The following is a 24,072-nucleotide window of genomic DNA, read 5'->3' as shown; positions in this document are numbered from 1 at the left end:
GGACAAATTGATTTAAAAAAAACACTTTTTTCAAAATGTCCGCTTTTCTGAAGGTTTAATCTCCATAGCAACCATTTCATTTTTTGGTCGCCTTGAGGTGACAGACTCGTCTATGTAATTTTTAGAAGAATCGGCAAAAGTAATTTTTTTGATTTCCATGACAACGGAGGTTATTTCTTAACCACACCCACTTACCCAACATAGTCATGCTGTATGTTATATTGTTTTGTTCAGCTTGAGGCAGGGATTATTGTAGTCCAGTAAAAAATGTGAAGGCAACAGCAGGACGACCCTTTTGTGACATCACCACACCAACACCTTCAAAATCAACAACTTCTAATTTAAAATTTTGGTGAAGTAACTTTAAAATTATGTTCAAATATGTTACTGATTTAAAACCCCTAGAAAGAGTTTCAATTTGCAGAAGCTATTAAAGGTGATTTGTTGAAAACTCAAGATGGAGGTCTCTTCCCGAGGTCAAAGGTCAACAAAACGCTGGTGGTAGTGGTAGACCTAACCTGGCGGCGTGTTTCTGAATATTCATCAAAATCACTTGTTGTTCGCAAAAATGGGAAAATCACCAAATTTCACAATCAAAATGGCTGCTAAGCAGCAGGTCCAGGGGCCGTCCCATATTAATTAAAACACTTCAGGTTTAATTCACCAAGTGTAAGTTTTGTTTTTGTTAGTAGATTTTGATTTTTTTTACCCCATTTGACATTTTGTCTCCATTCATCTTTTGATGGTTTCTCCCAGCGTGATGTCATCAGGGGGAGGGGTTATCCATGATGTCAGAAATTCATTTTCATTTGGTGCTACGAGTAAATACGTGATGTAAAAAGCTTTTGAGAATGTGGTGGAGGCAAACATTTTCACTCAAACTCACGTAAAGTAAGAAGGATGGAGAAAACAATCTGGTCAATCCCCCCCCCCCACCACCACACAGTTGCTGCTGAAATTCAAATGCTGATAAAAACTTGTCATCCTGCAGAGACGGACAGGAAATCGAAGAGCGACAAGTTTCAGTTTCAACCTCAGTCCCACAGAGAAAATCAATGGGACGACTTGAAGCAGCACTCTGCTGTCAGGGTGTGTTTGAATCTGCAATAAGTAATCAATAATTCTTCTTTTGATCAAATCAGAGGAGAAAAACTGAGCGAGTTGACTCAGATGAGAGCTGGTCACTGGCGAGAGCTCCTGGGACTTGTCTCCATGCATTATTTGTGGCCCCCGCCGTGTGAGAGGTCTTTGATCCAAATGTGAATCAGCAGCTGAAGCTGTCAGCAGCACAAACTGCTTAGCATGACTCAGCAGAAACACAGCTCCTCTGCCGATTTTCATCCTCCCATAATGTTAGCAAACGAAGCATCCTGCCATGAAGATGAATTTCTGTGCAGATATTGATCAGAATATTTAAAATAAGGTGAGTTTTTCTTTAAAAAGTTGCTGTAAAACTTGTTTTTGCACCTTTTTTGTTATAAACTCAAGTTAGTCACTGAAAACATCTGCTTCTTCCTGAAGAGGCATAAAACTTTGTGCCAAAACACCTAAAAACAGAAAAAATCTGCACTTAGTTAGAATGCAGAAAGATCTTAAAAAAAAAACTTTCCTGAATTCTGAAAGAGATCATTCAGAAAGTTTTCTGTTTTAAGATAATGCCTAAACTGCAGTCCGAGCATCAGAATGACAATCTGGTTTTTAGTTTGTGCGTTACTTTGGATTTGTGCGTGTGTAATTGTTGATTTATAACTCAATACAATACAATACATTTTGTGTACAAGTAAAAAAATTATTAAATAAAAAAAATACAAAACAGAATTTGTACATGCACAAATTAAAATGACCACTGCTCGAAACTAACTATATGCACAAATCTTTAAAAATTGCGAACAAATCGCTTGTTAAAAACACCCAAAACCTGATTTACGCACAAATCTGAGATGACTCTTTTCACGTCTCCGAGAAAGAAAACATTTGTCCATATATGATGCGTTTAAATGTTGCTAGAATGCTGGGTAATTTTTGTACTTATGCACAAAATATATTGTATGAGTTACAAATCAAGAGCTACACATGCTAATCAGGCTGATACTATTTTCTCTCCCTGAAGAATCATTAAAACAGCTTATAAAAATATTGTTTCTGTACTTAAGTCAGTCATGCATTGACATTCTCCTGCCAGCAGGGGGTGCTCCAGACCACTCAACAACATATATTCCTGCTTTTTTGTCCTAAATTCACATTTTTTTAAATTTGTTCATACCTTTATGCCACACTATCAGCTCATTTCTCTGCATTTAAATATTTTTTCTTCCTGAATGACGTTTCTTTAACAACGTGTGATGAATCTCCACTTCTACAGAGACATAACTCCGTGCTAATGCACCGAACAAATGTTTGATTTCATTACTGAGGCGCTTCTGTCTTCAGGCAGTAAAGTTCTTGGATTTGTGAGGTGTGATGAAGAAGCAAAGCAGACTATATTTATGTGTGACTCCTCTTCCTCGTCTTCGCCTGACACACTTGACCTGCTGTTAAGGTAATTAGTCGCCTCTCGATTGCAGGAGATTGATGATGAAGCTTTGCTCGGTGCAATGCAGCCGAGCATTTCATTACTTTAGGGAGCGGGGGGGTCAGCGATGCAGTGAGTTTCCTCTGAGTCTGACCTTCATCTTTAAACCTCCACAGCTGCAGTTTATGTTCATGGATTCATCTGAGTTCATGCAAAAATGAAGAAATATTGTTTTATACAAACTGAAATTGATCATCGTGGATTTACATAAACTTACTGGTTAACACAGAGTTGGTAGAAAACACATTTGACACTAAATCCGAAAGATCAGAAATTTACTATTAAAAGTGATCACTTTGATCAGAGTCGCTGCTTTCTTATTAGTTTATGAACTGATCTGTTTCCACAAGATCTTCCTCTCTGAAGGATCAATAATCTTAAACTTCGCTCACTTAATCCCAGTTGATAGGATTTTACTGTGGATTCATTTATTTTGACTGAACATTCTCAGAAGAATTTCCTCGTCCTTGAAGGAAATGGTTTTACCTTTTAAAATCCCTCTCCGATCATCTTTTGATCTATTTTCCAAGCGTTCCCAGAGGTCTTTTAACTATGATTAAGCCTTTTTTAGGCAATATTAAAAAACTGTCATTTCCTTGGACAGTTTCTACAGAACGGAAAGAGCTCCTTAAAATTTGCTTCTAAATTGTGGAAGAGACTGTTGGCAACCCCGCCCCCCCTTCCCCTTCTTGTTGCTTAGTGATCTTCTGCCAGCTTACAGCCCAAACTTAACATTACCGGTGCAACAAAAATGGCGAGAAATATCAGAGCTATCCAGCTGTAAAATATTGATAGAGATTCCAGGAAAACAAAGACGTTCATGGATCTATTTGTGTAGTGAGCTTGTGGTATTTTCTTTATAACAAAAAAGATTTTTACAACAGAATGTTTTCGTCTGTTCCGGATTCACAGTGATTTGAATAAAGAAATACTCATTAGTGCAAATTTAAGATTCATTTTCTTTACTTTTATCACGAGAAGATGTTGCCGGTTCCAATCCATTTAAAGTTAGACAAATATGCAATATTTTAATATTAATACTAATGGATTTGATTTTTTTGCCCTTTTCCAGATGCTCAAAGTGCTTACGATGTGTTTCCATTATTATTTCATACTTTGTGATAGTAAGCCACTTATGTTCATGTTTATTGGTTTAGTTTACCAATAGTATCATTTACATAAAATACAATATAAACAAACAACCAATAAAGAAAGGAACAGAAGGATAGAATAGAATGCCTTTCCTTCAATACTCAACAATGTCCATGCTGATCAGTTTAACGGTAAAATAGATATGATCAAATAAAAAAATATATATTTTTAATAATTATTTAAACATTTAAGTTTTAGGCTTTTTTGCACTGCAAAAATGAAGTATTTAATTTTAACTCAATTCTTTCTATAATTTAACACCAAAAAAACATCTCGCCTCAACATTGGTTCAAACTTTAACCCATTCAAAGTAAAAAAAGACATCTTAGATTACACTGACTAACTCTTAAAGTTGATAGTCTGTGTATATTTCTTGGAAGTTAATTATGTTTAACTCTAAAAACTATTTCTATTACTATTCATAATACCCCGCTCTATTAACTACTCTAATCGCTTTTTTTTGTAATTTAACTGAGGAGTCAATCATTGTTTTTCCTCATTTTCTCAAATTTCTGCACAATGTGAAACATACAGAACAACTAATGAACGAGATACAGCCTCTTTTTGTTTTAATGCATCACTGATTTTAAACAGTATGTATCCTCAGCTGCCCTGGGACAGTCTAACAGAGATACGCATTCATACGCATTTGCATTCACACACCTGTGAAGCGACACTGGAGGCAGAGAGGATAAAGTCACAACAACTCACTCCCCTGCTAGCTTACAGCCCCTCACAGCAGGCTGAATTGACCAGTTTATAACTTTGAAATAAAATAAAATGAAGACTGAGGATCATCAAGAACAAAAATAAAAAGTAAAAAGAGCAAGAATGGTTGTTCTGACCAATAGAATGACTGAGGTTTATCTCTCAGTAAAGGATTTTGACTCCTTGGAGCCAGCAGGTACTTCCTGTTTGGAACACCAGGTAGGAGGAGTCTTTCAATCCATTTCTCATAACTCATCTAACCCTAATCATAAAATGTGAATATACAATGAATCTTCACTGTTCTACCACTAGGGGGCGGTGTTGTTCAATTGAAGTGTGTGACAAAACTGGCTTCAATGTGAAACAGAAAACAACAAACTCCTGCATCTCTGAAACCTAATCAACAAGATGAGGCAAGTTTTTTTCAGCTAATGATCGTTCATGAAACCATCTTCCACGTGTCTGCTAGACTGCTAACACAAATACATGTTTTTTTATGTAAATCGACACAGATGCCGCTCCCAACACTGTTTGTTTTAACTACACAATTGTCTGTTTATCTGCAGTTTATTCTGAACAATTGTTTCCTTTGATTTGATGAACATCTGCTCCTCTTCATCCATGCTGTGCAGCACCTCCTCCTCTGTTTCCACCCCGCCTGGTGCTCAGCTCCCAAACAGAAGCAAACAAACACAGACCAGTGATGTCAGTGTGATCAGTCATCCGCGGCCTCAGAGCAGAATCTACCCTCAAATTCAATTCTAGTCAGGTCTGTCCAACAGGACCAACAGGGAGTTTGTCAAACAGGAGCCGGTTGTTGTCTCCAGATTAACCAACCCGGTCTTTTCTTTTTCTTCTTCCCTTTTAAGCCCAGTTAGTCATTGGTTTCCAATTGAATAGAACAAAACGATAAAAATAAGTAAAACATGTTCTTGCACATACACCCACCTTGGATGTAAATCATCCGCAAAGTAAATCCCTGTTCCAACATAAAAACAAACCAAACTTTTTTTTAAAATAAACTTTATTGTCAACATTAGTTCAGTACAAAAAACTGTTCCAAAGAGCCATTAATATATGTTCTACATCGACACAAGCAATATTTAATACAATTAAATACTAAATAAAATAACATATAATACCAGGGTAGAAACAAACAAAGAAAAATATACAACGAGTATATAAAAGTTGGATAAAAAATGGCAGAGATTACATTTTCAATGATTTTATAACACTAAGTAAACTTAAAAAAAAGATTTCTTGTTTTTTTTTAAGGGGAAAGCACTGCCCTCGTGTGGTCAAACTGGGTAACACAGCATATCTGTCACAGTTCAATAAAAATAAATACATACATTTTAACATTTATTGTTCTTACATTATATTTACTTCCTAAAAGAAATAACATTTTCAAACATAAACTTCTGGATCACAAACCTGATCCATAAAAAGTGGAAGTTTTTTGACTGTCGGGTTGAGGATCACTGCTAAATATGGAAATAATTTTAATTTTTACTTCATTCAATTCTCAATTTAACGAGATAACCAGTATTTTTTTGTATAAAGAAACGTATTCACACAAAAGGCTTAAACTGAATGGTATAATGAACTTAAAAAACACAGGAAACTGCTTTAAAAGGAAAAATTCATTGGATTACTTCATTAAAGAAAAAACAACCTTGAGGCAACTTTAAACGTTTCCCCCCCTAATTTACTTATGAAATAATTATTTGAAACTAATTCAAGTGACTTATTCTATTATTTTGTTAAACATCTTGTGTTATTTTGGACTTTTCACTTTGTCTTAAATTTGAGTTTTATTTTTATTATTTTGACTTTCTTGGATTAACTTTATTCCCAAACAAAAAGTACATTTTTTCTCTAATTTTTCATTCAATTTATTGGCTAAATTTCAAGGAAAGTTTAGGATTTTTTAAATACATGAATTCATACATATGGATCGGGTTTCTTTACCTGAACGCACCCCCACCTGCTGTGGGATGTTCCGTTTCCATGGAGCTCGGCTTCAGGTTCCCGGATGTTATCTTCCCCGTTCAACATGGCGCCGGGAAAGTGGGACTTCAGCTAACGGCGAAACTGTTGACCCGAAGTTCGGCCGCCCATGTTCTTCTGACGCCGGAAAGTTCGCCAACATCCCGGAGACGCAGCGGGAAAACTTTTACCCCAACTTCCCGGGTGAGTGAGCCCCGCCGGCTCCAACTGGAGTTTTTGACCGCGTAGTGCGCGGCTCTGCCCCGTCCAAGCGCTAGCAGTGGCTAATCTGTTAGCCGTTTTCAGTCCGGACCGGACCGAAGGATCCAGATGAGTCCGACAGTCCCTTCCGAACTACAAAATCCGTGAAGGTGGTTCTACTTTTAGAGAGATTTAACCAAAGTATAGGATATAAAGTAGTTTGTGAACGTAGTTTCTTAAAGTTTTGCAAACACAACAAAGCTAACTTCTTTTTGTGTTTTTCCTAAATAAAGCGATGGCGGGCTTAATGACATTAAAACATAAATTTTGGTAAAATTATTGTTAATACACTTAGTCTGCGAGCTTAATCGCACCGTAAAGTAAACTTTTTTCCATCGTAGCTTCCTTTTAAACGTCCTCATTCGCCTGTTATGAGTCATCGGAGTTTGATTCCTGATGTAGGAAGGAGGATGTTTGGGATTAGTTGAAGTGATAATAATCTAGAATATTTCCTCTAACATTTTGTTTCTGTTTTTTGGAAGTTCCCACGTTTTCGTGCCTGCAGGGAGTCATTTCTCTGACGTTGAGATTGTGCTGTTGGTGCTGGGCACACCGAACATTCCTGGGATGCCAGAGCTGCACGGAGGGGTCAATGTTCTCCCTGTTATACATTATACCTAAACATCCATCCGAGCGCGTGCGAGCAACCATAGCAGAATGAGTCATTAGCTTGAACTTTTGCATATTGATGAGTGTTTACAATCATGCCTTAATTAATTAAAAATATCTAGCAAGTAAAATGTTTCAAAACAGATTTAATTATCAACTTTATTTCTTTTAGGCTTTTTATTGTTAGAATTTGATAATTATATTGAAACCTTGTGGATGGCACCTGTTGGATTCAGTTTTGACCAATCATTACCAGCTTATCTATCCTGTGCTTCCTGTGTTTGCTGAGGAATACATGCACTTTTGTGAATAAATGCTCACTCATGTGGTTGGTTGACATCAGGAATGGAGGTCAGTTTAGCTGCTTCTGAGAGATGTCATGTAAAGTCAGCACAGTTTTAGGGATCATCAGTTTAATATAGTTTTTGGCTCAAGGACATCCTGCAGTATTCTTGGGAGAAATCACTTTTTTGGTTTAATATGCCCTATTTATCCCACAAATATAACAAAATAATGTTGACAATTGTTTTAAGGAACATTTCTTGTTTTTTTTTTTGCTCATTTATGGCATTTTGTTAGGTTGAAACGAAACAGTTTTAAACCAAAAGTTAACTTTCTTACTTGATGAAGTCACATTGTTTGAACATAACAGAAAATACGTCATTTAGTCTGATTTAAAAGCAAATTTAATACAAATAGGATTTATTTGGATCCAAAAGTAGCAAGTGAACATGAGTCAGTACTGAAACGGACTGAAAATGTTCTTTGAAGACTGCTGTGAGAGTGAAGGATGTTGATGAAGGATTTCTGCTGGAAGTGGAAGCCCTGCAGGTGGGAACTGTCAGCAGGTCACTGTTGACAGGAATGACCAGCAGGGGGCAGAGCTGGCTGCAGCGGGATGTTGTCGTTTCTTTGATTCCAGCTGACCCACAGGTCCTTTACAGAGAGAAACAACCACAGCTGCTGTTCAGGAAACCTCTGTGAATTCCTAACAGCGTTCCCACCCAAATACTGATCAAATTAAATGTAGGGCTGTCTTTTTAAAAACTTGAATAAAACACTTAAAAAATAAAATGAGAATCTATTAGTAACCGAGTGACTTATCTTATCCCTAACTGAGCATGCATCTACGCATCCATGTGCGACTGTCTTCTTCGTCCTCACTGAGGTTTTGATATAATGGATAAAAAAAAGCATGAAAACATTTAAAAATCTCCTCTTTTTTCTGCTTTCAGCCTTCACAGAAAACCTGCTTAGAACATGATATGTAGAAAGCAAAGACCAAAAGAGGGTTTCTGTAAGCAGGTAAACGCGACTCTGTTAAAACTACAGAGAGAAAGTGGAGGAGGAGGAATAGTTAGACGATGACTGGTGTGTCGGTTCATCTCAAGGCCAACCGTCCGTTCACCAGATCTGGGGAAAACACTCCAAGAAAAAAGTGCTGCAAAGTAACAAGAAGATTTCTGAGAAGGGATCAGGAAAACTTGAACCCTGCATGATTAATGCTCAACAATTCCCAATCTGAACCTTTCGTTTTCCATCAGATCTGCTGAGATTATTTTTTATTTGAGGAAAAACCTTGTAGATATGATAGTGTGGCTCCCAACCCCTGAGGAAAAAGAAGCAAAACAACTTGAAGGTGTCTGGAGGATCAAACTAAGATGGATTAAGTAAATCCTGGGTGGGGAAAGAGAGGATTGTGGGAAAAAAAATTATAAACATAAGCACCCATGTTATGATTCTCTTCTGCAACAGGGAAAGGGTGGGGCTTACAGCCTTGAAGGAAAAGAAAAATCCTCTCTGGAATGAAGGCAGCAGCCAACATCAACACAGACCTGAAAATCTGAAGGAACACGGCAACCAAACAACTGAAAAGATCACCTACAATAACAAATCTCTATGTGGAGATGCGTTTAATCCTCATGAAACATCGTGATCATGAATCAATCTAAACATGTTCATGTGAAACACCCGCTCCGATTCTCTTTTCATCTGAGTTCAAAGGATTCTCAGTGGTTTTTTTATTGTGATGATGCTGTTTTGAACCAAAAACCTGCTATTTTCTAGGACATAGCAGCAGGAGTTCATTATAAATTTACCCCTGAGTTGTGGGCAAGACTGTTAGCAAAGAGTAAGCCCGCCCCCACATCCCATCATCCATCTGTTTTCATGCCCTCCCGTTAGCTTACAGCCCCTCACAACCCCCAACCTAAAATTATTGGTGCTACAAAAATTGTTAGCAATATTGGTGCCATCCAGTCGCACAGTTTTGAACCAGATTCCAGCTCAGGCAATGAAAACTTTTGTCTGCAAGTAGACACATCACAATGGAAGAGAGCAGGGCTAGCTGCTCTGTTCTGATGCCACAGATGAAAACTAGCCTTTTAGCTAATTCTGGCTTTTTTTAAAACTGTGTGTTTCGTCTTGTTTAACCATGTGGTTTTCTTTTAAATTTCAGTCCCCTTTAAAAAAAAAAATGAAAAAACTCAAAAACCCAAAGCATAATTTTCATTGGAATGGGTCTTTAATGAGAATGAATGAAACAGTTATAATTTTAGGCGTTTTATTGAAAAAACTAAATATAGATGTTTAATATTCTCTGCAGTAGCAGTGTGAGGAGTTTTTATTTTTGTTAGTGCTTCAGTTTAAGCTGGTAAATCGTGCTCGGGCATGCATGTTGCAACAGAACCTCCACGAGGTTGGAGAGGGTTACCTCAGTTCTGCTGCTGCTGGATGGCAATGTGAGCAAAAGCAAGAAGAAAGCCTCTTTTTGTTGGTGCTCATGGACTGAAAAAGCTGGAAGAATCTGTACAGCTGCAGCAGACACTCAGATGTTTGGAAGAAAACGATCCAGTTTTTCTCACCTTGACTTTGCTGATGTCACTCTTGGATCAGCTGCTGACTGGACTGAATAATGAGAGCGAAGATGGATGTGATGTTCCTTATATTCCATATTAACACCTCCATGTTTTTGGCAACACAACCTCATCATTAGATGGTGGTGCTCACATGCTTTACGGATGCTATCACGTCTGACAAGACTCTGCTTGTGTTGTAATAGTTTCTGTTCATGCAATGACTCAGAGATTTCAAAGGAAAATGTATTTATTTTTAGTCCATATATGAATATTCAATCTCATCACTGCCTTGTTTCGTGCAGACATTAATGGTCATGAGTCAAACTGCAGGAGTCAGTCTGCTGTTAAGGAGTAACGGCTCATTTGACGGTTTAAAATTCTGGCTTTGAAGCTTCATTCTTACATAACAGCTGTAGTAGAAGCTGTGAGGGCAGACGGTTTATTCTGTGTAGACCTGCTTTTGGACAGAAGAGGTGCTTCCCTGCTTATTGTGTGAATTATTGGTAAGCATTCACACTGAAGTGATTTTCCTGCTCCTTTCCATACGTTTTTCGGGACGAAAATACTCAGTCACACTTTCAGCGATTTTAGAGATCTTGATAACAACATGTTCAGCTCGTTCAGGACATTACTGCTTATATATTTGGTGTTTTTCAACTTTATAGTGTTGAAAAAATTTAGCAAAACATGCTAATATTATAGCAACATGCTTACATTTTTGGCTATTTTGCTGTCTACTTTTTTAGGCTAATTTAAAGTTTAGCTAATATTTTAGCAACAGGCTAACGTTTTTGACTAATTTAGTTTACTGAGGAATTTTAGCTAGTATTTAAGCAATTAGCTAGCTTTTATTGGGTAATTTAGCATCTGCTATGGCTTTTTTGGGCTTTTAGGTCGACTTCAGCGCTCTTTCATATCTCTTTAACAAAATTTCCAGTCTTTTAGCAAATTTACTAAATTACTTTGTACATTGAGATTTTTATTTTTATTATTTATACTTCTATACTTCTGTAAGCTGCTGAAAAACTTAATTTCTCTAAGGGTGCCGTCCCAAAGGGATCAATAAAGCCAAGTCTAAGTCTAAATTTAACATTTTGCAAATAGCTTTTGCATTTTTTAGCAAATTGCTCCTGCAATAAAGTAAATTGCGTCACCATTTTCAGCAAAAAGCTTCAGTATCTTCAGTGACTATTTTCAGCAAACTTTCAGCAACTTTTTCTAGTTCATGTAATTTTATTAAAGACATATTATGAATTTTATACTTTGTGTTTGTTCAAATCAAAAATGACAGTCTAGATAAATGTTTTTTGTACACATTGTCTGCTCATCTTTAATGTTTTTCATGGTTGTTTTTTTTTTTTACCAAATACAGTAAACATTGTTTATTGCACCAAAGTAAACATCAAAGCATATTTTAGGATTTTATCCAGATAGTTTTTCCATTTTTTTTCTCCAAAAAGATAAAGAGTATTGTTAGGTTTTGTCTGCACAATATGCTTACACCTTAATGAAATATTCTTTAACCCTTTAACACCGGAGCTCCAGTGTTTGTGTGCTTTGATTTTCAACCGTTAACACAATAATTCCAGTAGATTCTAGTAGATATAAATCTGCTGAAATGACATTGATGGTGTTAACGGTTGAAAAGTTACAGTATTTTCTCTCCAACGACACCTAAGGTGTTAAAGGCATACTTTTTACAACCTTTTATTTATACTGTTTTATATTTAGAACATAAGGATTCTGCTTCTTCCTATTCATTTTTGAACAAAAAAATGAAGAAAAAAACTTTTATTTCTGTAAGTTGGGTTAAATGCTTCTGTCCTTAAAGGATTTGAGGTAAAAATTCAGATCCTGACTCCAGATACGTTGTTGTTCTAGCTTGTGATAGATACAGATATATGGCTGAAAGGAAATGGAAAGTACACGTCTGCCATTTTTAGGTCGAAACTCATTAGTCATTAAAATGAACATGTTTCTATGTAAAACTATTCCTATAAAGTAACTCCTTTATTAGTCAGCGATGGTTCAAAGCGGGAATATGGAGGAGTGATTGCAGGACAGGCTTACATCAGGATGATGCACCCCACAGAGTAAACTGTTGGGTGAGTTTCCCTCAAAGTTATCCAGAGAAAATTCACTGCAAGGACTAGTTAAAGCAACCAATAATTTAACAGAAAATTTTGAAAGTTTAGACCTCGATTGTTTCTTTAAATGTATGCTGAATAGTTCATCTCAAGAAGAGTTTGGGAGTTTTGACCTTTTTATGTATAGTTTCTTGTGCGATTCATCATAATGAAGTAGGAAGGCAACACAAAATAGTACAAATTTGCATCTCATGCTGGTGTCGGTATCTCTGGTTAAAGCCGCTTTGTGGCACACATTTCATTCAAGCTTCAGTTTTGTTGTAGGAAGCCCACAAGCAGTCATCGGGATTCCTTCCGTGTGTCAAGTGGAACGTGTAAAGCTGACAGAATTCCTGTTTGACCTTAATGTCAAAGTATCTCACACCGGCTGTGTTTATGTAAGATACCAACCTGCTGTACTCTGCGCTCTGCTTTCCCTGCTGTCTTTATCACTGACCTGTTCACATTCCTCTACCTGTCGGCCGACCTTCATTGGCTGCAACACTGCATGCTTTGTTTGAACTTGGCACCGGGATTGGCAGGTTTGTGTTTCTCAGCCGTGATACGTGGAGCTGAACGCTTCCTGCTGTATTTACTCCTGAAGTTTCGCTAGCAGACCGTTTCCTGACTGACGCCGACACTTTCATGGTCTGCTTGATTAAAGATTATAGATGCTATAGAGTGATCACACTTGCTTTGTTCAGCAGCTCTTGCAAAACCCTGTTACACTGTTTAGAGGTTAGATTTTCTGAGTCTGGTTCACTGAACAAAATCCATGTGAAATAAAAACAAACTTGAGCACAGAATTGTGATCTATGTCTATGAAACAGAGCTAATAGGGTTTACTGTGTAAAAAGTAGGATTATTAATCATTGTTTGAAACTTTCAGCTCCAGTAAGTTTCCACTCAAACCCTGGATTCATCTGAAACTATTGTTTTTTTCAGTCCCTCTAGGATCTTGTGGGGGTTTTTTGTGATTGTTGTTGCACAAAAATTCTGAAGTTTTTTAGAAGTTGTGATAAAAGTTAAATATTTTTCAGTATTAATTTTTAACTAAAGGCTGCAGGACGGTGTATAAATTTTAAAGACCCACCCTGATCATCTTTTGATCTATTTTCAAAGCGTTCACAGTGATCTTTTAGTAATGATTATGCCGTTTTTAACCAAAGTCCAGAAACCTGTGTTGTTCTGAAGGATAATGTTTCTGCAGATGGGCAGGAGTTTAGCTGAGTTGTGGGCGGAACCATGGGTGCAGAACAATCCCGCCCCCACTTGCCTTCACCAACAATTGAGAGTTCTCTGTTTATGTGCTCTGCTGCTACCTTACAGCCCCTCACACCCCCCCAAACTCCACCCTAACATTGGCGGTGGAACAAATATCATGTTTTCAGTTGTACAGTTTTGAGCCAGACCCCAGGTCAGATCAGAAAAACAAAGACAAATATAGATTTTAGGGCTGTAACCAGTATCTCAGTACTCGGATACTCTTGATCTGCGACATCCAACATCGCTAATTGGCGATCCTTAAAATTATAGTTCAGTGTAGTTAAAAGCGTTATGATACTGGAAGTAAGGACATCTTCAAAATAAAGTGTTGGTAAGTTTCCCATCTTCAAAGTAAAACTATAAAGTGTTTTTTTTTGTATCTTGTGGCCCATCCAGAGTATTTTTTACGTCAAAAATGATTATCTTTTTCCAACTCAATTTTTTGCGTCTGCTCCTGACTCACAATGATTTGATTGTGAATAACTCGGAAATAAAATTGTAAGCTTAATCTTGAAGCTTTAGCTCCAGCATTGGTGTTCATTATGTTACTATAACTCTTCAACTGTTCAAACCATTCATGTAAATCCAACAGATTCTGAAGCTGAGAAAAGCAGCTTTGCTTGTATCACTTTACAGCAGTGAACTCTTGACACAGTTTACGGACACCGAGTCATTCTGACGTGGATTAGAGGATGGGAGTGGCTTCTTATTCTTGTCCCATCCCGCTCTGGTGGTATGACTCCAACTCCCATTCAGAATGACTACTGGTCCTATATTTAGCTAAATATAGTCAGTTATTTTATCAGATACCATCTTGTTTTTAGAGCAGCTGCTGAGTTCCTGTTTTTAGATTTATTGGATTTTACGTTGTTCACAAAATGTCTACCATACAAACATAAAGCTCCATTTTAATTTTTTTCTTGAACAGTTTTCTAATGGACATGTTTATCATTTTGTCCAGTATGCTTTTGCATAATAGGTCCAGTTTATATGTCGCTGTGCCGGAATCCTGCAGGAATCCCATGACCCATGGGATTTCCCAAAAGATTGTCAGCCTCTAACTTTGAAATCGGTGCAAAGCTGCTTTTGTTCCGCCTCTAAATTAGTTGGAATTACCTTAATTGCGTAAACAGTCGAACAGTTACGGTAGTTTGAAGATATCTCTGGAATTAAAGGGTTAAACCGAGCAACAAAGCTGCACCTTTTAAAATAATTAGAAGGAACAAAGTGAGACAAAGTTAAAGTCGATTACGTTTTCAAATGACTAAATAAGCAGCTTAAGGGTATGTGATTAAAGCTGCAGCCGTAACACCATCTCCTCCTGCCTGTGTCACCAGTTCTGATGCTTCAGCTCACTTTCTGTGTCCTCAGTTTGATGATGGATCTGTTTATCTTAGCAGATGGACTCGGTATTTCACAGCAGCATGTCCTCATCAGGCGCATCGCTAATTTGAGCTGCTCTGTCAAAGCACACCCCTTTGTGTTTTCTTATCAGACGGTGAATGCTTGTAATTGTTTGGAAATAACATGCCAGAAATGGCTAGAAATTGCAGAAGATTTTATTATACTTTTTTGTTATTTCTAAAGACTCTAAACTGACTAAAACTACCATCTGCCACTAGAAACGTAAAGCCCAAAAATGAGTTCAATAACATTAATTTATTTCTGGCATTTAGGCTTTTGTGTTTTTTTTGGCTCAATTTATTGATATCTTATTATCTTTAATGTTATGAATTAACATAAAGCATGGTCTAAATGTATTCTGAGTCTTAAAGGGGCCCTACCATGAAAATTCTACTTTTTGAGGTTTTAAATGCATTTTACTGTTCATTCCTCAATATAAAGAACCCCAAAGCGGTATTTTGATCCGTTCATGCATTTAAGAGTAATCCTCTAAAAAATCTTCACAGTCTGCAGCAGCCCCTCCCATACCCACAAAAACGAGCGGTTGGAAAAGTGCTGACGTAAGCTCCCTCCAGGAAGAGTCTGCTCTGACAGATCCACCCCCAGACTAGCAACAGCACTAAATTTCTCCACAGAACTAGTGATGATCAGAAAAAATACTTTCATTTTAGATGTAGAATACCATATATTTTCAAATTGTGTCCTGTCTACTATAAATTCCAGCTCAAACAGGTGTTTGTTACGTTAGTTGCGGCATTCCTTTAAGATAAAAAAACACAAAGTTGCACATTTTTCTTCATGTCACTTAATGCAAAAATTGATAACAATAAGTCCCTGTTTTTCACAAAGACTTTGTTTACATTTTTTTATAATAAGCATATTCTGAATAATATAATAATGTGGATGAAAAGTTGACCTCCAGCAGCTGATGGGAGCAATATGAAGCATATAGCAGGGGTCTCCAAACTGTTTTAAGTAATGATCTGGATTAAAGTCACCATTTGAATTTTTTTTTAAATAAAAAAAAATAAAGAAAACATTCTCAGTAGTGTTTTAATTATGATTGTGAAGTTTTTAACCAAAATCCCACAGCCTAAATGTCTTAAAAAGGTGGAGATTTTCCAGTGTTCTCAGTCCTGCTACCGTAAGTATTGGATGAAACTCACACAAAAAATCCAGTGATGCTGATTTGACCACAGAAATGTGAACGGCGGCTCATTTGACTGCAGTCAATGTGAAAATACCACCTTCTCTTCTCCAGAACCTGAACTAGACACTAGGAACAGATGAGGGTTTAGTGCATGTGCAGCAGAGCTGTTGATGGAAAGAAGATCATTCATTCAAACAGAGTCTGTCCAAGACAGTTTGACAGATTTAAAAGGAAAAATACTCGGAAATGCAACAGCGAAAATATTTCTTATTACATTTGTTCTCTTTCTTAAGGAAAATGCCACAAATACATGTTAAAAACTCAGAAAACAGGAATTTCATTGGAGGGGATTTAAAAGTCCCACTACAGTGATAATAGTGTTGAGCCATTTTTCTCACAACGGATGACATACATCAAGAAAATTACGGTTAAAATTGTATTTCTGAGTATTTTTTTTATTCTAATCGTTTTGAATCAGGAGCAGATGAGAAAATGCAAATGGGAAAAGCCTGTAGTAGTGATGTAGGGGCTTCAAGCTCCCTGCTCTGCTCCATTTTGATGCAACCACTTTTAGACGACTAGATCCACGTCTTTGTTTTCTGGTATCTGGCTCATAACTGTACGGGTGGATAGCTTCAATATTGATCCCCATATTTGTTGCACCAGTAATGTCAGTTTGGTAGTGAGGGGCTGTAAGCTGGCAGTAGAAAGTGTAAACTAAGGGATGATGGGAAGTAGAGAACTCAGGAGGCACATTTCTAATGAACTCATCCCAATCTGCAACTATGTAAACTATGTAGAGAAAAACACAGTTTTTTTTTAATTTTGGCAAAAAAATGACACCATATTTTAAAGACCAAAAATAAGTAAATAGATGATCAGATTGGGGCTTTAAATAGTGCAGCACATGTCAGTTAGTCTTTAACTGGAGCCATTAAACTTGTTAGCACTTTATGTCCAAATTTCTTTAAAAAGTGACTTTATATTGTGGATTTAGCACATGAAAAGATTTAAAAACATACAAACACCCCAACACCTCTTGTAATGTTTATGGTATTTGTAAAAAGTGGCTGCATTCTTGAATGTTCTTAATAAATTTAGCATGTTCCTCCTGTCTTGACCTAAATTACTTTTTGCTGATTATAGAAGCACTTTCCATCTCTGCTGTTTAAAGTGAATTTTCATGCAGAAATCAGACATATTGTTGCCGATTAATTTTCAAGTCTTTTTATAAAAGCATTTTGTCACTCATCACTGTTTACATAAATAGATCTTCTCTTAATGACTCATAGGGTGAAGTAAACAAAAAGAAAACAGCTTAAATGAAACGTTTCCTCTTCCTCCATTGTGTTCTTTTATTGTCAGCCAGAGCAAAGATACCCACTTCCTGTGTGGTAATAAAAGCACGTCAGGTATGTCATTTTTGAGACGTTAAACTAATTATGAATGCTAGTAAAAAGAAAAATGAATTCTGTGGAGATTTCATGATTGAGCTGCAGCCTTCAAATCCACCCCGATGCCCTCCTGGATCACGTGACCTCGCAGGTACACATTTATCTGTAACTTGAGTAAAACGGGATTCGCACCGGTTCGGTTTTGACTTTCGAACTGGATTTTGGGGGCGCGTGAAGCGTGACATCCGCGTGACGTCACGATACTGGGCCGCTGTTTACAAACGCCGCGGCTCCTCCTCCTCCTTCTACTCCGCTTCGGTTTCACACTTCTCCCCAAACTCATTTTCGCGGTCTCCTTCTCCTCCTCTTCCTCCTCCCCTCGAGCTCCGCTCCGGGACGTCGGGAGGTTTAGAGGAGGACCCGCGTTTGCACGTGAGTACCTGCGGCGCCGCGTGGCTTCAACCGCGAGTTCGAACCGAGAGTTTTAGCGGAGTTTGAGCTGCGCCCACAGCCGCAACAAACCCCGCCGTTGTTGAAATCCCCCCGCACGGATTAACGGAGTCCTGGAAAAAGCATAAAAACTTTATTGTTTGAGCGGCGCGGAGGGGGGCGGCGGGAGCAGCCCGCGTGCAGAGGATGGTCCGGGGTCGGATGGTCCGGGGTCGGAGCTGCCCTCCTCTGTCATCCGGACAGACCCGCTGCTCCTGCGGCTGTTACAGCAGCTGTGTGTGTGGGGGGGGGTTTCCATTCAGCTTTGTGCTGACACATGGAGGAGATGATGGTCCTCTGACTGTTTTCTATGGTTAAACCTGTAAAACACTCTTCAGAAATACTGTTATTTTCATTTAGATGTATAATTTGAAGGCTTTTTTCACTTTAGCAAAGTAGTTACTGCTGCTAAAAAAATATTTTTTTCTTCAAATGTGTTTTTGATGAGCTGCTCTCCCTATTTTTTGTAGTTTGACTTATTTGCTGAGTGTTTCCAGTCTGTGATGGTCACAGGTTGGTGGTAGCCCACAAGGTCACAGTGTGTGTTTGCACTTTTCTAAATCTGGGAAGCTTTGTGAAAAAGTAGTGAGAGAAAGTGCAGTAACTGCTGTCCTTGATACAGCAGATAGCTAACACAACAGCTCTGTAGTAACCAGCTCCTGCATGAAATTGGCTTTAATCAGGTTAGCACTTATTTTCAGACTTTTTCTCAGCTTTATGGAATTTTGTTTTCATGCAGTTCATTGAGTTTTATTGGTTTTCCGTCCTCTATATGAATCTTGAACATCTCGAGATGGTCTTATTGTGAATCGAGACAGGAAATGGTCCATTTAGCGGTCTACAATCTTCAACTCTAACAGAGCCATTCAGGTGGAACCCAGTGAGCCACAAAGTGGTCCTTTACCCTTTAAAAAGTAAGACACTGATTTCCATTTATGCTATCATTTTGCATGAATAAAGCACAAAGAATAAAAGAAAATAGCCTTTTTAACTTTTGACAGAAGTTCCTTTCAAAACAAAAGATATCCTGTCACATATGATCATCTCAATGCAGTAAAAGCAGTAGTAGTAAGTGTAATGTTAGCAGCAATTAAATAGTTAATTTCACTGATCTTGGTTTATCTCTGCCAGAAAGATAAATCTAACTAACCAAAATGAGATCCGAGCTATTTAAGTAACCCCTGAAATATTTTTTGAACATACTTAAAATTCCTTAATTTTTAAAATAAACACAAAATTTGCTTAATAATACTGTTCACCTTAATACTGGTTGTGCTTATTGACGTCCATTGATTTTTTATTTTTTTATTTTTTATTTTTTTAGTACAGGACGCACAGAAATGTGTCAAAATGTTGTAGTTTGACTTGTGATACTGACTGTCTTTCAACTGTTTGTAAATGAGTTAAAATTTGAGTTAGTTTACTCTTTTCCCCCTTTACTACTTTCTCACTTCTTATTTTATAGTTACTTTTTAACATTTAGAATCAATTTTTTTTGTGCAATAAAAGAGCCACAATAGAGGGGTAAGAGTCACATGTGGCTCTGGAGCTGCAGGTTGCAGACCCCGGTCCAGATGATGTTCTCTTAATTAGGTCCGGATCGAGTCCTGAACATTCCGTTTGGTCTGCATTCAGACTGTTTTTAAATCAGACATTTCAAAGCCTGTAAACGGAAGCATGTGACTATAGATCTCTTCAGTCATTGGGAAGGAATTACGAGGGCGGGGCAAAGGAATGAAAGAATAATGGAAGTGGTAAGCTTTGTGATCCTCGTTGGAATAGCCCACTTATTCAAACATTATATTTTGCTGAGCGTCTATTCTAATTTTTGCGGGGAAATGTTTGTAATCAGTGAGAGGAAACGGAGAAGACGTTATGAAAAGAAGAGTTTCACTGTCGGCTATTCGAGTCCAGACAGAAACGAGACTTTAGTTCCTGTTCAGAACTGGAGTTTTCATTATTAGACAGAAATGAATGTGGAGATGTGACTCGCTCAGTGTCACATTAACAGAAACAAGCAAGATTAAATCTGAAGCCAGCATATCAAACCGTTCATTTCAGCTAATTTCTCCACCTCAATCATGAGTGCAGTAGTTCTAATTGTCACAAAGAAGATTTTTTAATATGTCTGAGCTGAATACTTACTCAGTTATTTAACTGCTTCAAGCAACTTGACATCAGTTCCCCACAAAAAATCACCAGAAGTTTGTCGTTTCACCCCCCCAAACAGGAATTTTTAAGCTCCTTCTTTCGTGACCGTTTTAGTATTTCACTGCTAAAAAACACATTTAATAGTCTAGAGCTGCACAACGCGAAGAAAACTTGCAATGTGAGATATAACTGGTCAATATTGCGATAAGACTTGCAATAAAAGAACAAATAGTAAAACAAACAAAAAAAACAAGCAATTAATTCTTAATTTCCAGTTCACTGCATCAATTTTACCAAAATAAAAGTCAATATAATATAAATTCAATTGGTCAATGATGTGAACGGCTCCATCCGATTGGTCAGAATTGTAGGGATTTATTTATTAAAGTACTTCAAGCTAGGATTGTTTTAAAATGTGTGTAAGGATTTAAGCTAATCATTTATTGCAGTTTTTGATATGTTTGTGATACGTAATGGCTGATTGGTTTGATGTGCTGGTTTGTAGTGGTCATGAAGTGGCTGCTCATTATGGGTAATGCTGGTAGTCCCACAGATTAGTGTCTGTAAAAGGGGCACAGCCTGGGGGGCGGTAAAACTCTGCTTTGGTGGGAAGTCGTTATCATCATTTACAAACCATCATTTCACTAATTTGAAACCAGTTTTAGCTCTAATGTTTACCGTCCAGTTCAGTTTTTCAGACGTTTAAGGTGGAATGAAAGCGACAAACGTAGGTTTGAACTTTGTTTTTGGACCCGGTCGGTACAGCTGAAGCCTTTTCAGGATGTTCTGCCTTCATATTTGTATCAAGTTCCTGTTCAGAGCCTCTGATCATTACACTAACCGACTGTCCCACAGAGTACAGACCACCCATGAACAATACTTGAATCAAGCCTGAAGACAACAACTTCAGCCAAAGCTGCTCAGACTGGCACTGCAACCCCCCCCAAACCAGACGGTCCTCTCTGTGTTTAGCCAGGCAAACATGGGTGGCAATGAGGCAATACAAGGACGGAGAACAAGAGGGTGAATTTAGGAGGCAGAGGGGAACAGTGGGAGGAGGGTAGAAACCATTAAACACTAGAGGGGTGCACTGAGGGGATGGAGGGGGAACACAGAGGCTGACAGAGATGAAACAAGACTTTTTTTGGGTTGGACAGATAAAGAAAGAATATATACAACTGTGAAATAATCTATAGGCTCTTTTAGTGTTTGTGTGTGAAAATAGTCACAAAAACATTAATCTATCTTCAGAAATACTTCTTTTACTGTAGCACATTTGGAGGATTTTTAAGAAAATTTATTGGTAAAACTGATTAGTTTTTTATCCACAAAAAAGAGTTTAAAAAAACCTTGGAGGAAAGCTTAAAAAACCTCACAAGCACTTATTTTTGTTTTTTTAATGAAATCAAAAACAACTAACAGAAACAAGTCTAGGAAAAAACAAACATTACATTTTAATATTTGTTTACGTCTAGTTAAATGTTGAAAAAAGACAAAGTGCTAAAAAATGTTTTTAATTTTTCAGGAGTTATGAAAGTTGGTGCTCACCTGCTGTGAAACCTCTTACAGACGTTAAAGACCCACTCCAATGAAAACTGTGCTTTGGTGTTTATAACAGGCTCCTGTAGCCCTGATGGTGGAAATGTATGAAATACTTTACAATAAAATCTACATTTCTGAGTATTTAGTTATCAAAAGGCGATAATCAGTGCTATGATTTTGAAGGATCCACCTGCAGACAAATAGAAATTAATTAACGTCTTCATTTTTTTCATCTGAACTGCAATCTTGCTCCAAATTGTATGGCTGGAAAACTCTGATTTTGCTCTCTGTTTTTTTTTCTACTTCAATGTTAGCCTGGCCTTGTGATATTTTATAGGCCAACTGGAGAGAGCGTAAAAATAAGGTTTCTGGGAACTTGTTGGAGGCTAACTTCTGCTTCTCGCTCACAGCTCAGAGACGAATTTCTTTGAGCTAATGCAGCTGAGCAGAAAATATGTGTTAAAAATCACACAGGTTTTTTATTTTGATCACATTTAATTTTAAATAATTAAATTTTTATTCATTTTTTGCAAAATACTGCATAATCATATTTAAAAGAACGATTTTACAATAGATACAAAATATAATTGAAGTGGGGGTTCAATGCAATGAAAGGAATTGATTTAGTGCTTGGCTTTTTGTATTTTCACTAATACATTTATGTTTTGCTCCATCTGCATCGCAACTTCGTAGTTTCCATCTGTTGACGAGGGCAGTTCCGTAGACAGGGTGGTGGTATTTTGTCTGAAAGGGGTAAAAGTGGCAGATCTCTGAACTGAACTGTTCCAGGCCTTCTGAGGCACACTGTCAATCTCATTCACACCAGGTCCAAAGGAGACGTTTTACAGAAACAAAGGCTTGTTTTGTTGGTAAAAATCACATTTTTAAAATTAGATCATGTTAAATTACTTCATTAGTTCATCAAATCCACAAAGCAACATTCTTGCTTTGTGGATTTGTGCTAGTAAAACTGTGCTTCCTGTTTAGTTTTAATTATAAATATGAATGTATATTAATCTCGCTGTTATATATTTTATTAATTAAATATTTGTTCAGTTTGGCACATTATTTGGGTGAACATTTTTCACAATCAATCAAAAATTGGGATTTTGGAAATATTTTAACCAAATGGTGTAATAAATAATACCCAGTATTTTTTAAGCTGCTAAGCAGCATAAATGAAGGGCTGGTTTCTGCATACTTGCGTAAATTAAACTTTTTTTTAGCTCATAACTTCATGGAAGTTATGAAAAAAATTGAAGTTAAACTTAGACCTCAGAGTCCACATCGTCAACATTTTTAAACTAAAAAAGAAAAAAGTTCATTTTTTTCTTTTTTTCCTATTTTTTGGTGTTAGTAAATACTGCTACAAAGAATAAACAAACAAAAAGTCAAAATATTTTTACAGCCTAGAAGACAAGTGTTTTGGGTTAAATCTTCACTGGCGACTCCAGGTGGATCTTAAACCAGGTTCTTTGGTGTCTCTGATAATAATAAAGATTTGATCTTTTTATTCTTCTTTTTTTAAAGTTTTTAAACGTTCTGTCATCTGTGTTAGAAAAGTGTATAACAGGACAGCTTGATGTTGAGCTTCATTCCAGTGTCACGAAACGAAGTTCACACAAGTGTGAAATCAAATACAAATACAAATTGAACCAATAAGAAAGATTTCAAGGAAAACTGATGTTTAGTCTGTCAGCTCCAGACAACAAGTTTATTAAATTTAGTATCAGTATTTCAGTTTTACAGAATTTAGGAGTCTGTATAATGACTGTACTTTGTATAGAGTTCAATATTCTGCGTTTATTTATAGAGAACAAGGATGACAAAATACAATGTTCTGCCTCACTCACTTAATAGCAGATATGATGGGTAACTTAAAAAAAGACCTAAAGTAAATCATTACTTAAAAAACGGTTTGATTATTGTCCAAACTCATCTACTGTCTGAAATTTCATTTTTTGTTTAACTATATGAATGTGTGTAGTTTTGTTGTTTAGTGTATGTATCGCTGGTGATGAAGTTGTTTTGGTTTAACTATATTATGGAAATACCAACATTGTTATGTTTGGTGTTCTTTTAGGAAGAATTGTTAAATTATTTGCAAAATCTAGATGGACTTCAGCTCAGTGGTTTTCTGTGTTTGATCAAATATGCAAGAATGAAGTAAAACTGATGTTTAGATAATGCTTAATCTGTATTTATAAATAATTATTTGGAAATGTTTTGTTTGTTAAGACCTTAGGTTATGTTTATGTTTTGGTTCTTCTGCTCGATTACTTTAATTTGGAAGGAGTTTGTACTTGAAGATTGTCTGGTTTTTATCTTTTCTTCTTGGTTGCATTAAGCTCCAAACATTCTTGGCCGCCTGCAGCAGTAAAATCTTGTTTTTTCCTCCACA

At 37.0% G+C, this 24,072-nt stretch overlaps 1 protein-coding gene across 3 annotated transcripts in view; it reads left to right on the top strand.

Moving 5' to 3' along the window:
- Nucleotides 1-6,426: 6,426 nt before the first annotated feature.
- The window catches only part of pak4 (p21 protein (Cdc42/Rac)-activated kinase 4), a 41,489-nt gene continuing 23,843 nt past the window's right edge, over nt 6,427-24,072 (top strand). For 2 of the 3 annotated variants that reach the window (XM_024277640.2, XM_024277638.2), the window contains exon 1: nt 6,427-6,625. The gene's annotated coding sequence lies outside the window, so the exon portion shown is untranslated. Of the gene's footprint in view, nt 6,626-17,765; nt 17,922-24,072 lie in introns of those variants that run through there. The other variant, XM_024277639.2, reaches the window with a different exon arrangement.

This window comes from Oryzias melastigma, linkage group LG13 (genome assembly GCF_002922805.2).
Source record: "Oryzias melastigma strain HK-1 linkage group LG13, ASM292280v2, whole genome shotgun sequence".
Taxonomy (NCBI): domain Eukaryota; kingdom Metazoa; phylum Chordata; class Actinopteri; order Beloniformes; family Adrianichthyidae; genus Oryzias; species Oryzias melastigma.
Note: the sequence above shows the minus strand (reverse complement) of the source record. Positions and strands in the feature narration are given on the sequence as shown.